Genomic DNA, 18,811 nt, shown 5'->3' on the forward strand with positions numbered 1-18,811 from the left:
TTGGAATGAGCAGTGTGCAAATTTAACAGAATAATGGCAGAGGAGTGTTCCCGGCAGTCTGCGATCAGGTCATTCCAGCTCTGGAACTTTGGACTGTTAGATCAGCACCGTAGTACTGTTCGTTGAAAGTGAGAAAGTGTGCGGTTTTTCATTTGATCGAGTATTTTATATGATAACATTGCTTTCAATCGCTACATTCCTACTGACTTTTTGTAATGACCTATGTTCAATTCAGTTAGGAAAACCACAAAGTCAGTCTTTCTGAGAATCCCGTAGCGAAGCACGGGTACATGAGCTGGTCAAAAATAAGATTGTATGCAGATGACATAATTGTTTATAGAGAAATAAATAACATTGAGGATTATTCAGAATTACAAAAGGAGCATGAGAGTATCCAACAGTGGGTTGAAGAGAATAATATGACGGTTAATGGAGGCAAATCAACTGTTACATCATTTACAAACAGGAGTTTTAAAACTGAATTTGAATATACTTTGGATGAGGTAGTTATCCCAAAAGATGGCAAGTGCAAATACTTAGGTGTGAGATTTGAAAGTAATTTGCACTGGAAGGGTCATGTGGATGACATTGTTGGGAAAGCATACAGATCGTTACATGTCATAATGAGGCTACTTAAAGGATGCAACAAAGAATTAAAAGAGAAAAGTTACTTAAGTATGGTTCGTCCATTATTGGAATATGCAAACAGTGTTTGGGATCCTCACCAAGAATACCTAATAAAAGAAATAGGTAATGTGCAGAGGAAAGCAGCAAGATTTGTAACAGGGGATTTCAGAAGAAAGAGTAGTGTATCAGAAATGTTAAAGGAACTTGGGTGGGAAACTTTAAGTAAGAGAAGGGAGAAAACTAGACTTACAGGATTATATAGAGCCTATACAGGAGAAGAAGCATGGGGAGATATCCGTGAGAGGCTTCAGTTGGAAAATAATTATATCGGCAGGACTGACCACAAATATAAAATTAGAAGGAATTTTAGCAGAAGCGATTGGGGTAAATTTTCATTCATTGGGAAGGGTGTGAAGGAGTGGAACAGTTTACCAGGGGTAGTGTTTGATCCTTTTCCAAAATCTGTACAGATATTCAAGAAGAGAATAAACAGCAACAGAGAAAATAAATGAAATGTTAGAGGGCATTCGACCAGTGCAGGTTATTGTATATAAAAAAATGTGTGTGAATAAATTAATTCCATCCCCTGGTCTAAGGAGTTTGGACAGCCAAAGTAGGGGACTGCCTGTAGGGGTGAAGTACAGTGGGGACTTCGAGGGCCCTGGGACCGCTACGGTAGCTGTGAAGGCCCTTCAGGAACTCTGAAAAGTGGTGGCAAAAGGGGCTCTGGTTAAGACGCAGCAGGTCGTTATGCTACTTAGGATCCAGAACGGGTAAAAAAAAAAAAAAGTAAATAAATAAATGCAATGTAAATATTAATGTTATACCAGTTGTATAGTATCATTTGAAGTAATTCCACATACTGTATATCAGTTGACTATATTTGTAAGTAGGACAGGATATATTATGAGTAGAATTTTGTAAACAATATAAATTTATTAAGGACGAGGTGTGTGTTTAATAGAAAAAATTGTTAGCGTAAATTGTATAATATTGTATTATAGGAAACTTTTCTTCTCTTGTTAATTTACTATTTAGTGCTTGACAATAATGTATTTTAGTGTACCATTTGCCACTGAGGTAGACACCTCATTTGCAAATAAAGTGATTTTGATTTTGATTTGATTTTAGTGATGCCGTTACTCACATAGCTCAGAAGATTTAAAAAACATAAATAAAGATGAGGACACCTCCCGTTGAAAATAGAAGTCACAAGATCTGGGGGCATAAAACCCTTGTGCTAAATGCCTTATCCCGGCATAATTGAGTAGGCAGAAGCCATACACTCATGCATCCACAACAGAACAGTCTTCCATGATGGTGAACAATCAACTAGTTCGGCTGGTCAGGCCACATGAAGCAGAAGCTACTCCAGATCCCAGCAAAGAGATCTGATTGGCTTGAGAGAAGGTGAGCCTCCAGATAGACTCGCTCTAAAGTTGGTCCGACACGGGACCGCAAAAATAACTCGTGGCGAATAGTAAATACATAATACATTAAGGATAGAACATAGCTCCTAGGGGAGAGGGGATGCAATGAAACTTAGCGACATACGGCCGCTCAGAAAATAGTAGCGGAAAAGAAGTCCAAAGGGACACAGATTTCAATGGCGAAATAGCCGGATCAAAAATATACTGGGAGAGGCCTAAAACACGTCACCTCGGTGACAGACTAATAGTGCAGTTGTGATGTCACGAATACTGTACTTTTGTTTGTTTTCTGTGGGTTTTGATAAATTTGTTGCCAGCAACGATAGGAGAATGGATTTTTTTTCTTCAGGTAGGTAAGTTACATGTTCCAGTTTTGAACAGTAAAATATTTGTCAATTCAAAAGGCATCATAGCTCGACTACCACTTTGCATAGGCCTAGTAGGAATTTCTGCACATTTCTGTGGAAGTGGTATCGGTAAGTCTGTAGTGTAAATTACTGTAGCCTAAATGAAAATATGCAACCCCCTTCAAGTCAAGTAATACAGTACTGTAGAACTTGATAATTTGCTCATTTTTGAGTGAAATTTTATCGATTACCGGTACTTCGTCTCCCATTATTTTTCTTCTAAAAAAGTTCACAACTCTATTGTAAAGCAATTAAATCAAAAAGAGTTCACGAGTTTTGCAAGGTATATCTAGGTATTTCAGAGTGTGTTGGGCGCTGATGGGGGTGTTTCAGATCTGGATTTTGAGCTAGTCCAGGTTGCGGGAGACGTTACCAGCGGAAGAGGAGAGACTGGGTCTTGGAGGAGTTAAGCTTCACTTGGAGTGATCGTTGGACTCAACGAAAGATGTGGTTAGTAATATGGTGTGTTGAATGCATAGATCAGGGGTTTCCAAATGGCAGCCCGTAATGCCATTTTTGCGGCCCGCGAGAGCACTGTGAGAGATAATGTGAAGAAAAGTCACAAAAATATTTATTAGGTCGTTCAAAAACGTATTCATTTTTATACACCTTATAGACCCAAGTCAGAACTCATTATTCTTTAATACTAGTTCCTCTTTCAACTATTCACTTGTTCTCAACAGATTATTTTTTATTTTAAAACATTTAAAATCCAAATTTCAAGTAATAATGTTATTTTTGCGTCCCACTGACTACTTTTGATGGTTTCGGAGACGCTGAGGTGTCAAAATTTTGTCCCACAGGAGTTCTTTTACGTACCAGTAAATCTACCGACACGAGGCTGACGTATTTGAGCATCTTCAAATATCACCGGACTGAGCCAGAATCGAACCTGCCAAGCTGGGGTCAGAAGGGCAGCGCCTCAACCGTCTCAGCCATTCAGCCCCGCTCCAAATTTCACTCTTTTATGCAATTTTAAAATAATGTTTTAAGTAATTAAAATGATCAAACTCTCATTTCAATTGAACTATGCATATTATTTCATAATGGTGCTTCTGTACTATTTGGAGAATTTTACGAAAATTGGCCTATTCAAGTGCGGCCCGCGAACATGACTAAGGTTTCCAAAATGCCCCTGGAGCCCTTACAAATTGGAAACCCCTGGTACAGGTGAAGAAAAGAGGTTAGGACGAACACAAAAATGCCGGTCCCCGAGTCATAGGAATTAACCATATTTCGATAACATCCTGACAGGGAATCGAAGTCAGTGCGCTAACCATTCAGCCAAGGAGCTGGACTTCTTTTTCTGATACAACAATCAACGTAGTAAGCTGTTTGTATATTGCGCGCCATCTAAATGCTCTGCCTCACGGAATAAACAGGAATAAAGACGGAATCAAGGATCATCTAAGTGAAATACTCCCCGACTGTATATAAAGAATCATTTATTTCTGTTAGATGGCGTTGGTATCTCGAACATGCTGAAATTCGATTGATCGATAGTTTGGTTTTATTTATATTGTATGACGTACAAATGCGGCAGAGGGGGGTTTCCGAGTATTGCTTAAAATTCCAGATATTTTAGGACAGGTTTGCTTCCTTTCGTAATTTGGTTCGATGTCACCTTCTTTTTTTCAGTGATTTTCTTGAAAATTGTTCTGGAGGAGTTACTGGAAGAAAATCTTGTTTATAACCGTGTGTAATTGGGTGTGATAACTACCTGTTGAATGCTCTAGTGTTGTAAAGAATCAAGTTATTACTGTCCGTGGAAATGCGTTGCACATGTCATTAGGTAAGTTCACAGACATAATACATTGAAGTGTGACTGACAATGTTTGTCATTCTAGTTGTGTATGGAATAGCAGTAGTTTGACATTGGCTCATTTAGTCAGTTGGGGGGAGGGGCATCTGGACTATTGAACAAAATTCCTCTCCTGTCTGTAAAATCATTACAGTAGAAACTGACAGAACTATAGATAATAAAATATACCCATCCCTTAATTCCGGATCGCCCGAAACTGAGGAGGGAGCAGTCATTTGATAACTGCACTAAATCATCTTTATTACAAATATTTGTAAACATAAAAAGAAGGCTTATCAGAAATTGCTCCAAACAAGGGCCGATACAGACACGGAATTGTACATAGATGAAAGAAACAGAGCGAAACAAATAGTTGTTGAATCAAAAAAGAAGTCTCGGAAGATTTTGGTAATAACCTGGAAAGGCTAGGTCAAGCAGCAGGGAAACCTTTCTGGACAGTAATAAAGAAAGGAGGGGAGGGAAAAAGGAAATGAACAGTGTTTTGGGTGATTCAGATTAACTCATAATAGATCCCAGGGAATCACTGGGCAGGTGGAGGGAATATTTTGAACATCTTCTCAATGTAAAAGGAAATCTTTCTGGTGGTGTCACGAACATCCAAGCTCATGGGGAAGAGAAAAATTATGTTGGTGAAATTACGGTTGAGGAAAGGATGGTAAATAAACTCCATTGTCATAAAGCAGCAGGAATAGATTAAATTAGACACGAAATGGTGAAGTAAGTAGTAGTAGTAAACTTGTGTCCTCATCCCGAGGTGGTGCAGCTCTTATCAGGCACACCCCCATTGGAGGTGAGCTGCATATACCATTTTAACCACATACCAGCCCTCCTGCCATTCTTAAATTTCTGGCAATACCGGGAATCAAACCCGGGCCCCTGAGGACAGCAGCTAATTACACTAACCGTTATGCTTCGGAGGCGGACAAATGGTGAAGTATAGTGGGAAGGCAGGAATGAAATGGTTTCATAGAGTAGTAAAATTAGCATGGAGTGTTGGTAAGGTACCTTCAGATTGAACAAAAGCAGTAATTGCACCTATCTATAACCAAAGGAACAACTATCGAGGTATCTCATTGATTAGTATACCAGGCATACCTTCTTGGAAGGGAGGGTGCGATCACTGATTGAGAGGAAATTGGATGAAAACCACTGTGGTTTCAGACCACAGAGGGGCTTCCAGGATCAGACTTTCAGTATGCGCCAGGTAATTGAAAAATGCTACTAGAGGCATAGACAGTTGTTTATGTTTTTGTAGATCTAGAGAAAGCATATGACAGGGTGTTGTGTTTGAGTCATCACTCCATAGACTGGTTTGATGCAGCTCTTCATGCCACCCTATCATGTGCTAACCTTTTCATTTCTACGTAACTACTGCATCCTACATCTGCTCTAATCTGCTTGTCATATTCATACCTTGGTGTACCCCTACTGTTCTTACCACCTATATTTCCTTCAAAAACCAACTGAACAAGTCCTGGGTGTCTTAAGATGTGTCCTATCATTCTATCTCTTCTTCTCGTCAAATTTAGCCAAATCAATCTCCTCTCGCCAATTTGATTCAGTATCTCTTCATTTGTGATTCGATCTATCCATCTCACCTTCAGCATTCTTCTGTAACACCACATTTCAAAAGCTTCTATTCTCTTTCTTTCTGAGCTAGTTATTGTCCATGTTTCACTTCCATACAATGCCACGCTCCACACGAAAGACTTTAAAAACATCTTTCTAATTCTAATATCAATGTTTGAAGTGAGCAAATTTCTTTTCTTAAGAAAGCTCTTCCTTGCTTGTGCTAATCTGCATTTTATGTCGTTCTTACTTCTGCCATCGTTAGTTATTTAACTACCCAAGTATCAATATTAATCTACTTCCTTAAAGACTTCATTTCCTAATTTAATATTTTTTGCATCACCTGCCTTCATTCGACTGTACTCCATTAATTTTGTTTTGGACTTATTTATTATCATCTTGTACTCCTTACTCAAGACTTCGTCCATACCATTCAGCAGCTTCTCGAGATCTTCTGCAGTGATGTCAAATAAATATTAAAATAAATAAACTTTAATATTTATTTGACTTCATTGTACATTTCAATACGGACCAAAATATGAGAATTATAACGTAATCTTCTGCAGTCTCAGCTAAAATAACAATATCATCGGCAAATCTCAAGGTTTTGATTTCCTCTTGTTCGATTGTGATTCCCTTTCCAAATTTCTCTTTGATTTCCTTTACTGCCTGTTCTATGTAGGCTAAACATTGAGAAGAAGGGGGGACAAACTGCAGCCTTGCCTCAATCCTTTCTAGATTGCTGCTTCTTTTTCAAAGCCCTCGATTATTATCACTGCAGGCTGATTTTTTGCTAGTTGCTTTACGTCGCACCGACACAGATAGGTCTTATGGCGACGACGGGACAGGAAAGGGCTAGGAGTGGGAAGGAAGCGGCCGTGGCCTTAATTAAGGTACAGCCCCAGCATTTGCCTGGTGTGAAAATGGGAAACCACGGAAAACCATTTTCAGGGCTGCCGACAGTGGGGTTCGAACCTACTATCTCCTGAATACTGGATACTGGCCGCACTCAAGCGACTGCAGCTATCGAGCTCGGTAGGCTGATTTTTATACAGTTTGTAGATAATTCTTCGTTCTCGGTATCTGATCCCAATCACCTTCAGAATCTTAAATAGCTTGGTCCAATCAACATTATTGAATGCCTTTTGTAGATCTACGAATGCCATGTACATGGCCTTGTCCTTCTTGATTCGATCCTCTAAGATCAGATGTACCGGGCGAGTTGGCCATGCGCGTAGAGGCGCGCGGCTGTGAGCTTGCATCCGGGAGATAGTAGGTTTGAATCCCACTATCGGCAGCCCTGAAAATGGTTTTCCGTGTTTTCCCATTTTCACACCAGGCAAATGCTGGGGCTGTACCTTAATTAAGGCCACAGCGGCCGCTTCCTTCCAACTCCTAGGTCTTTCCTATCCCATCGTCGCCATAAGACCTATCTGTGTCGGTGTGACGTAAAGCCCCTAGCAAAAAAAAAAAAAATCAGATGTAAAGTCAGGATTGCTTCACGTGTTCCTACATTTCTTCTGAAACCAAATGATCTTCTCCCAACTCAGCTTCAACTTGTTTTTCCATTCTTCTGTAAACAATACGTGTTAAAATTTTGCAGGCATGAGATACTAAACTAATGTTGCGATAGTTTTCACACCTGTCAGCACCGGCTTTCTTGGGAATAGGTATAAGAACATTCTTTCAAAAATCGGATGGGACTTCTCCTGTCCCATACATCTTACACACTAAATGGAATAACCTTGCCATGCTGGTTTCTCCTAAGGCAGTGAGTAATTCAGAGGGAATGTCATCAATTCCAGGTGCCTTGTTCCTACGTAGGTCACTCACAACTCTGTCAAACTCTGACCTCAAAATTGGGTCTCCCATTTCATCAGCATAAACAGCCTCTTCTTGTTCCAGAACCAACTTATCTACATCTTCACCTTGATACAACTGTTGGATAGGTTCCTGCCATCTTTCTGCTTTGTTTTCTTTCCCTAGGAGTGGCTTTTCATCTGAGCTCTTAATATTCATATACCTAGATTTCCTTTCTGCAAGGGTTTCCTTGATTTTCCTGTATGCAGCATCTATCTTTCCTAGGACCATACAACCTTTGACATCCTTGCACTTCTCCTTCAGCCAGTCTTCCTTAGCTACCTTGCAGTTTCTATCCACTTCATTCTTTAATCGCCTGTATTCTTTGCTGCCCTCTTCATTTCTAGCATTCTTGTATTTTTGTCGTTCATCAATCAGGTTTAGTATCTCCTGAGTTATCCATTGATTCTTAGTTGATCTTTTCTTCCTTCCTAACATTTCTTCAGCAGCCCTGCTGACTTCATTTTTCATGACTATCCACTCTTCCTCTATTGTGTTTCCTTCAGCCTTTTCATTTAGTCCTTTTGCAACATGTTCCTTGAAACAATCCCTCACACTATTTTCTTTCAACTTGTCTAGATCCCATCTTTTTGCATTCTTTCCTTTCTTCAATTTCTTCAGCTTCAGATGGCATTTCATGACCAAGTTTTGGTCAGAGTCCACGTCTGCTCCTGGGAAAGTTTTGCAGTCCAACACCTGGTTTATGAATCTCTGCCTAATCATAATGAAGTCTGTTTGATACCTTCCAGTGTCTCCAGGTCTCGTCCACGTATAAAGCCATCGTTTGTGGTGTTTGAACCAAGTATTGGCAAGGACTAAATTATGATCAGTGTAGAATTCAACCAGCCGACTTCCTCTTTTATTCCTAAGTCCCAATCCGAATTCTCCTACTGTATTACTTTCTCTTCCTTGGCCTACCACTGCATTCCAGTCTCCCATCACTATTAGATTCTCGTCACCTTTTACATATTGTGTTAAATCTTCTATCTCTTCATATGTTCTTTTGATTTCTTCATCATCCGCTAAGCTAGTAGGCATATAGACCTGCACTATTGTGGTGAGCATTGGTTTGGTGTCTGTCTTTACAACAATAATTCTTACACTATGCTGGTGATAGTAATTTACCCGATGCCCTATTTTCTTATTCATTATTAAACCAACTCTTGCATTTCCTCTGTTTGATTTTGTGTTGATAATTCGGTAGTTGCCTGACCAGAAATCCTGTTCTTCCTGCCAACGTACTTCTCTTATACCAACTACATCTAACTTTAGTCTTTCCGTCTCCCTTTTCAGATTCTCTAATCTACCACGATGATTCAAACTTCTAACATTCCACGCTCCGACTCGCAGAATGTCAGTATCCATCTTCCTGATGATCGCCCCTTGTCGTGTAGTCCCCACCTGGAGATCCGAATGGGGGACTAGTTTTAACTCCGGAATATTTTACCCAGGAGGAAGCCATCATCAGTACATCATTCATACAGAGAGAGCTGCATCTCCTCGGGAGTTAGTTACGACTGTAGCAGTATCAACACAGCTAAACCATGTTGAGTATTATTACAAGGCCATATCAGTCAATCATCCAGACTGCCGCCCTTGCAACTTCCGAAAGGCTGCTACCCCCCTTTCGATGAACCATTCCTTAGTCTGGTCTCTCAACAGATACCCATCCGATATGATAGCACCTGCGGCTCGGCTATCTGCTTCATTGGGAAACCCAAGCCTCCCCATCGCGGCAAGGTCACATGGTTGTTCCCCATACTGGGGGACTATGGAATTAAGGGTAGATTATAAAATCAATCAAAGGCATTTATGTTGACGATTGGGCTGCAGTAAGAATGGATGGTAGAATGAGTTCTTTTTCAGGGTACTTAACAGGGGTTAGACAAGGCTGTAATCTTTCACCTTTGCTGTTCGTAGTTTACATGGATCATCTGCTAAAAGGTATAAAGTGGCGGGGAGGGATTCAGTTAGGTGGAAATGTAGAATGCAGTCTGGCCTGTGCTGATGATTTGGTCTTAATGGCAGATTGTGGTAAAAGCCTGCAGTCTAATATCTTGGAACTTGAAAATAAGTGCAATGAGTATGGTAAGAAAATTAGCTTTTTGAAGACTAAATTGATGTCAGTAGGTAAGAAATTCAACAGGATTGAATGTCAGATTGGTGATACAAAGCTGGAACAGGTAGATAATTTTAACCCTCCACTGGTGACGTATTCTGAAAGGAACATAACTGGGTCTATAATTTGAGCATTTTTAATAGAATTTTATTTCATTAAGGCAACGTTTATTCTTTTTGGTCATATTGAAAAGGCTTATTTTAAGGAATGTTTTAACACACTTTGTTACCAACTCCAATGCACCAACATTTCTAAAAAAAAATCTGAATCCAAGTGTATGTCACTTTATGAAAAAGAAATCTAGGCCTATGTTTGAACTAAATGTGCATCAGCATTCCTCATATGTCTCTCAATGGTTCTAAAACTATTTTCTTACACAGACTGAAACATAATTATTTCAAAAAACATATATTTATCACACACACTCACTGAGACTACAAAAAACTGCAATGCACTAATTTACACATTCAAAATATTTGTAATTATTTAAATTCTTTTTCATCCAATTTGCACTGGAATAACATATTATTTTTTGCATGTTTTCACTAATCAAGGGAAAGTTCTTACTTCTGAACATTTTGGAGCAAAAGGACAACTGTTCAAAATGAGAAGTGATCATATACATGTCTTGTGAAACTTCGTAAATGAAAGGGAAACTGCCTAACACTCTTCACACACGACTGTCTTTATTAATATGAAAAATAGGGAGTACTACTGACATTGTCACAATTTCTGTGAATTTTCTATTAGTGATCCTAGGAGTTCAGATACTGCTGCTGTGGGGTCTTGCGAACGTCTTCGGGTCCTATCGTCACGATTGTCAACTTTTAGTACCGTACCAGGAGAAGAGTAAGAAACAGATTTCCAGACATGATGAGGCGGAATATTTCTCTGCCGGTTCCATCCATAGCAAACATTGCAGAAATATCTTCATTGCTTGATTTGAAAGAAGCAGTGTAGAGAAGTAATCCTAGAAAAGCTTCAATTTGTATATTATCAGTGTCCTGAATTTCGGGACGGTCCATCCGGTTGTATTTCTCTCTCATATTCTGCACTTTGACATTAGTCCATTTAACTATAAGTTGCACCATCTCCCTGGAAAATATAAAATTCCAGGCACTTCTAAAGTCAATTTGATTGCCAATTCTTGCTTGAGCATGTAACACAGGTAAGCTAATTATGTTGAGACTCATTGTGCGCACATTTCTAGTAGGTTCTTTAGCAAACCATTTATAACGGTTTTTACCATAGTAATAATGCTGGTCTGTGAAGTTTTGATCTTCACCTTCACTACCTGTGCCTTCTTCTTCCGAGTCAGTACTATGATCACTTTCAATAGCAAAGTCACTGTCCACATCATTTTCAAAATCACTGAATTCTGTATCTAACCTTTGTGTTACCTGATTTTCAAACCCAGGACCTTCAGGCCTTATAGCTCGAGATGGACCTGTGCGGTCTACCATTGTTGAATTACGAACAAAATTTTAAAAGTAATGAGTTCACTTCCTGCAACTTAAGAAACCACACATTAAAATGATGCACAACTGGTGATGTGGTGTCTACGAAGCCACTTGGAAACTTGTCTACACTGTGAGAAGAGAACGATAATGATGAAGCTCTGCTGATGATGAAAAGGTTTTTGACGTAGAAAAAAGAAGGTACTGCAAACAAACAGTGGCAGTTCCGGTTGTGTGCTTAGGGTATGTATCGCCTTCAAGTAGTCTGACAGACACCACGTCACCAGTTGAGGGTTAAGTATGTAGGTTGTGTGTACTCCCAGGATGGTAAGTGAGATTGAATCAAGGCGTAGTAAGGCTAAAGCGAAAGCTGGGTGGACTCAGGTTATCTTATTCATAAGTAAGAAGTTGTAACAGACATGAAAGTAGCGAGAATGATTGCTGGTACAAACAGGTGGGAACAATGACAAGAGGGTACTCAGAATGAGGAGATAAAGGCTAAGTTAGGAATGAACTCGATGGATGAAGCTGTACACCTAAACCAGCTTCAGCGGTGGGGTCATGTGAGGCGAATGGAGGAGGATAGGTTACCTAGGAGAATAATGAACTCTGTCATGGAAGGTAAGAGAAGTAGAGGGAGACAAAGATTCAGTTCAAGCTTACCGTTTCTTCTAAATCCAGAACTTTATTCCTAATTTCATCCAATTCAAGGTTATTTTGAACAAAGCTCTTCTTGATGTTACAATACAAGGGCCATCTAGAAATTGTTTCCCTATTAAAAAAAAAAAAAAAAAAGACAACGTAGTCACATGAGAAACTTTATTGGCACCCGATACAGCAATGTTGGAGCTATTTCTTGACCACCAGAATTGAGACACTTTTGATATTGTGAGATCAGTTTTTGTATGCAGGAACTCCTGCAGAACAGTTCCTGAGTGCTAGGCCGTATATGAGCGAGCATTGTCATGGATCAGCACAACACTTGTATTAAGCCTTTCCACACCTCTTGTTTTGAATCGCCCGTCACAATTTCCATAGTGTTTCACAGTAACGGTTCGTGTCACTGTTTCACCTCTGAGCAGAAAGTCAATAAGCAGAATGTCCTTCCTATCCCTGAACACTGTGCACATTACTTTCTGCAGCTGAGCAGTCTGTTTCACTTTCATCCTGACCGGAGATCCACTATGACGTCAATGCATTGGCTGTTGCTTGATTTCTGCGGTAAAGTGAGCAACTCACGTCTCATCGTCTATGATAATTTGTGTTATTTTGTGATAATTTGCATGACAGTCCTGTCGAGGAACTCGTCGCAGTCATCATGGTACCGCTGCAGAAATGTCAGTGCTGCTCCCAAGCACTGCATTTTTTTGGTTGGGTGTCAGGTGTTTCAGCACCCATCTGGCACCCACTTTCTTGAACAGCAGATGCTTAGTGACAATTTCTTGCAACGAGGCTCGCGATATGTGCAGAAAATGGCTGCTCAGTTCTGTAATAGTGAAAAGACAGTTTTCCATAATGCATTGCTGCACCAGCTCCACGAGGTAGTCGTGGATGAGGGACAGTCGCACACAGCCCTCTTCATCATGGACATTTTGACGACCTTTGGCAGCGACGCACCATCTGTTTGCTCATGACCTTTTGCCCGTAGACCTGACACAGCTGACAATGAAATTTTATCGGCACTATGTTTTGTGCATTAAGAAACTTTATCACAGATCGAACCTCGCATACGTTGAGAGAAAGAATACGAGCTGCCATTTCGAGTCACTGCAGCTGCGTTATTGACACCAGGCGGGATGTGTCTGGCCCGTATACGATTGCTATGTCGTAGATCTGTTGCACATGCTCATATTTCCTGGTAAAATATGTTTACAGGAAAAGAGGTAGAGAAAATTTCTGGGTGGCCTACATTATTCCCTTGTCTTATCCAGTTGACATACCGGCTTCATAACCTCCTTAAGCTTCTCAGTATCCTCCCAAGACAGCCTAGGGCCAGGGTTCAATTCAGTACCGCCGATCACCGACATCGCAACAAATTATGTTAACACCATTCGCATAATATTGCAGGAACTGTTGACCATTTGTATGTATTTCACTCTCAGCCTGCATTGCCATCTCCCTATAGTGCATCAGTATTGTTCAATTAAAACTTCCATGTTATATTCACACACTCGTAGTTATACTCTCAGCACACACACTCAGCACTTCACGTTCTTTCACCTCGCAGGTTGGATTGAAACTCTTGTATAAATAATCATGCTAAGTAAATTGTACACATTACGATAGGCCTACATTACACTTCTGGATTATCGTCTTGTGCCCTCAGCTCACTGGAAAAAGCAATTTTCCCTGTTGTCCAAAGAGGATGCTGTTTCTGAGAGAAAGAGAGAGAGAGAGAGAGAGAGAGAGAGAATTTAGTTTAGACTCATTATTTATTAGGGTATCTATATAAATAAAGTTGTAGGGGGTCCGCTGACTGTAATTTTGTTTGTTTTGCCAACTTTTCAGATGTTTATCCGATTTAGGTCAACTCAAGACGGAATCAGTGATTTTTAGCTTTCGTGTCTGTTCCACCATCATGGCAAAACGGCTAGATAGATCTCGACCAAACTTCATATATAGAGTATACTCATCCTGGGGAACGTTTAGATAAGCATATGAATAGACTGGGGTTTTATAGGGAAACCACAAGAGTTCTTATCCATTTTCTCTTATACTATCTACTCTCTGTAAAATCCATGGCTATATGGGTAACGTCCCTTCATTTTAAACAACTTTTGTTATGGGCATTATTTTGCTTACTCTTTAAATGACTGAGAAAATTACTACTTTCTGCGGGTTTCATGCTCTGCATTGAGTGGCCGACAGACTGACAACGAACCTACTGGTTACTATGGCAATGTCGCTAGCTGCTTGCCAGCAGGGAAGTACGATAATATCATTTTCGTCAATATTCCTGTAAACTTGTGGTTGTTCGTTGCGTAGAAAGTGAGAGAGATGTCATGCTGCCATTCTGCAGGATATTTGCAGAAGACCATTGGAGGTTATAACTGTCTTCGATTAGCACTAAAGGGACTGATAATATTTTAACAGTACCACTGAGTGTAGCCCATAATTTCACACCGTAAGGTGTTTTCTAGCATTCGCTATAATTTTTACTGTATTTCTCCTCTACTTCTGTTTCCTGCTTCAATTTCTTGCCTCTGTCTTGCCTCTTTAGGCTTAAGTAATAACACCATAAATCATCATCTTATCTGTTTACCTAAGAATCCCTGCACCTAAATTTCTCCTCTGTTACTGCCTTCTTATATCCGTAACTCATATCATCACAGTTTAGTGAGGGACATGCTTTTACAATACATCCACTTTGTATTTCCATATTTTTCCTACCCAGCTATCCCCAGTTTTAATCCTATTTTCTGTTAATTTCAACTTCCTTAACTGTAATACTTTTTCCTTACTTCGTATGTATGCGAGTGCGAATCCATAAACCTGGACACTCTTTCCTTTGAGAAAATATCCCAAGCTATTCAAATGTATTACTTTCTGGCCCTGGAACATATAGAAATATGGAGGAATTTTCAGTGATGGTGTAGACCTTCGTTTCGGGGTAATTGGTGGCTGAACAGTAAGTCGTATCACAAAGAGAGAGCACAATCGCATTTCAGTTTGGAGAGATCTACAACTTTGGTCCTATGACATATTGTATCTCGATCCCTTATACATTAGATAGAGCTACAGTTCTCAATTTGAAGTTAATTTTGTACTTTTTACGCATGTATCTTATCGTTTGACGCACTTATAGGAAAGATAAATCGTCAAATTCGGTACGCAGATTGACAGGCCCAGTGGTCATATGTTAGCCAAATTTTATGATTCAAGCTGCCACATAAGTATCTGAAAAATAAAGTAGTGTATGAAAACTGTTCCCAAATTTAACCCTATTTAATGTTTCTAACTCAATCTAACCCATAAGGAGATGCAATAAAATGTCATAGGACCAACCGTGTAGAACACTAAAAGAGGCTTCTGATGGAGAAATCAGTCTGTTGATAGGACATACCATTTTAAAGCATTATATCTCGAAATGAAGGTCTGCACTTATAAATGTGTCCATGCTTATGTATATACATAAAGTTGTAGGGGGTCCACTGTCTGTAATTTTGTTTGTTTTGCCAATTTTTCAGATATTTATCTGATTTAAGTCAACTCAAGACTGAATCAGTGATTTTTAACTTTCGTGTCTGTTTGTCCATCTGTTCCACCATCACGGTGAAACGGCTGGATAAATCTCAACCAAACTACATGTATAAAGTATACTCATCCAAGGGAAGATTTAGGCCTAGATATTTAGATAAGCATATGACTTAAAAATCACTGAATAGACTGGGGGTTTATAGGAAAACCACAACAGTTTTCTTCCATTTTCGCATTTACTATTGATTTTTAAAATCTGTGGACTATATGTGAAACTTCGCTTCATATTAAACCACTTTTGTTATGTACATAATTTCGCTTGGTCACTGGACACTCTTTCCTTTGAGGAAAAATTCCAGGCTGTTCAAATTTATTAATTTTAGGCCCCGAAAAATATCAAAATATGGAGGCAATTTCGATGATGGTGCAGACCTTCATTTCATGGTAACTGCTTTCTAAACAGTAAGTCATTTCACAAAGCAGATTATACAATCGCTGTTCAATTTGTAGAGATCTTCAACTTTGGTCCTGTGCTTTATTGTCATATCTCAATTCTTTATACTTTAGATAGTGCTGAATTTCTCGATTATATCCAAATCTCTCCAACTCTATTTTGACTGCCATTATAATGAAAACTATCCATCTCTATTGTGAATGGCAGTTGGTATGTGAGCCTGCCATTATTGTAGAAACTCCCGAACTCTATTGTGAATGACAGTAGGAAATGTGGCCTGTCATTATCATAAAAATATCCCCAACGTGCACCTTACATCGGAAACAAAGTATGGGGTCCTCCCCGTTTTCTTTCTCGGATAGCGCTAAGAATCATGCAAATGAATATAATCTTACTCACTGTGTGTAATTTACGTAGAACTCTGTACACAAGATAGAATACCGTAGCGAAGCACGGGTATATTTGCTAGATTAAGACCATATTAAACATGTTACATTACTGTTTTGCTGCAGAAAATGAAAATTTTGACAAGACCTCAGGTGTGGGTGGGTGTGATGCCAGACTCAGATTAGAGCTTTCTTTTCCTGAGATGTCTCAAATAGTGCAGGGTACTGATGTCATGTAAGGTATGGTACAAGAAAGATTTCCTTTTAAGTCTGATTGTAAAAGTACCGTATTTATTGTTGAATAGATAACACTACATAACAAAAAATTGTTTGTTTATTTCTGTGTGTTTATTGTATAAAACCAATGTGCTGAATGCGAATATGCCGTTAGTTTTTTCAAATGTCGATACTTTTTGATATTTTAACGGTTTGTGAAATTTGTGAATTTACCACTTTTTCTGGCAGACGTAGTTGTTCAAGGTGATCACCACCAGATCGCTTTAATGTGATGTTCCATCAGTATTGGTATACATCTGGAAAGGTTCAAATATCGACTTCTTTAAAAAGCCGACTGTATGTATCGATATATATCAGTATTTTTCACAAAATGCCTTCTTGTCATTTGTGAATGGAGATCCAGTTCTGTGGTTATAAGTAACGTTGAATTGTTGTCTTTTAACGAAATATGTCAACATCCAGATGTAAATTGCCAGCAGACACGTTTTGTTATGTTTGTGGACATTACATTGGATCTAAACAAGTGAAACATAAAATTGTGCCCGGTATAAAGTTTTGTGAGGCGTACCGCGCTTATTTCAGTTTGCATGTTCGAGACCAACATGTTTCATGGGTTCCCCATGTCACTTGTGGCAGCTGTCGGTCTACTTTAGAGGGTTGGCTACATGGAACAAGAAAATGTATGCCATTCCCAATTCCCCGAATATGGCGAGAGCCTACAAATCATCACCACGACTGTTATTATTGTATGGTGGATATTACACATTACAAAAGTACAAAGAGCAGGAAAAATATTCCATATCGTAGCATACCGTCATCTATTGCTCCTGTACCACATAGTGAAGAGCTGCCAATTCCATCACCACCTAAATGGAAAACATGTGAAAAGGACGTAGAGACAAATTCAAGTGATGACAGTGATTTCAGTTTTAGTGATGACAGCAATTTGTAACCACAGCTCTTTACTCAGCCAAAATTGGATGATCTTGTTAGCTGAGTTGCAACTAAATAAATCAAAGGCTGAACTTATTGCATCCCATCTGAAGCAATATAACTTGCTTGATAAATCCTGTAAAATAACAAAATATAGGCTAAAGCATGAGGATTTTGCATGCTTCTACCAAATGTATGGAACTCTGTTTTCGTAGTGATGTTAATGGTCTGTTTGAACACATTAAGATTCCTCATGAACCGGATCAATGGCGTTTATTTATAGATAGTTCAATTAGAAGTCTCAAAGCTGTCCTACTGCACAATGGGAACAAGTTTCTTTCCATACCAGTAGCTCATTCAGCACAACTTAAGGAGACTTATGAAAATATGAAGCTGCTCTTGGAAAAACTAAATTATGGATGTTACAAATGGGATGTTTGTAGTGATTTTAAGATTTCGGGATGTCTTCTGGGGCTTCAAGGTGGCTACACCAAATATTCTTGCTTCCTCTGCCTGTGAGGCAGCAGAGCGGATGATCAGCATTACACCAGGAAAGAATGGCCAACAAGACAAGAACTTGTTCCAGGTGCACACAATGTGAGAAATGAGCCCCTTGTGTCTCGGGAGAAGATTCTGTTACTACCACTCCATATCAAACTTGGACTTGCTAAACAATTCATCAAAGGTTTAGATAACAACAGTGAGGCACTGAGCCTCGTCAGACAAATGTTCCCCAAGTTATCTGAAGCAAAATAAAAGGCAAAATTTTCAGCGCACCTCAGATTTATATGATGTTACAATCAAAAGAACTTGTAGATGCAATCGCTCTTGATAAACGAAATGCTTGGGATGCTTTTAGTAGTGCACAGTTCTTGGGAAACAATAGAAGTGAGAATTACATGAAACATAGAGAAATTGATACAGAGTTATCATGTACTTGGATGTAGGATATCAGTGAAAATGCACTCACTATTTGTTTTCTCATATTGATTTCTTTAGGCCAAATTTAGGAGCTGTAAGTGAAGAACACGGTGAACGCTTTCACCAAGACATTCACTGCATAGAAAGAAGGTATCAGGGATGTTGGGACTGTGCTATGATGGGAGACTATGTGTGGGGTAGAGTACGAGCAGAGGGGTCAGAAGAACATAAGAGGAAAAGCCGTTCTAATGCACATTTTTGAATGTCACCATTGTTGGGTGAAGATTCAGTGTTGTTCAAAATTTTGCACTTATTCCCATCAATTCTTGAGGTACTGTATGGTAGATTTCTTCTATACTGTAGGATTCTAGCCATATTAAATAAGCATGCAA

General features: G+C 39.3%; 1 protein-coding gene across 1 annotated transcript in view; it reads left to right on the forward strand.

The window, feature by feature from the left end:
- Positions 1-4,010: 4,010 nt before the first annotated feature.
- Positions 4,011-18,811, forward strand: part of LOC136856749 (serine-rich adhesin for platelets) — a 369,374-nt gene continuing 354,573 nt past the window's right edge. The window contains exon 1 of the mRNA XM_067134840.2: positions 4,011-4,256. The gene's annotated coding sequence lies outside the window, so the exon portion shown is untranslated. The remainder of the gene's footprint in view (positions 4,257-18,811) is intronic.

This window comes from Anabrus simplex, chromosome 1 (genome assembly GCF_040414725.1).
Source record: "Anabrus simplex isolate iqAnaSimp1 chromosome 1, ASM4041472v1, whole genome shotgun sequence".
NCBI lineage: Eukaryota > Metazoa > Arthropoda > Insecta > Orthoptera > Tettigoniidae > Anabrus > Anabrus simplex.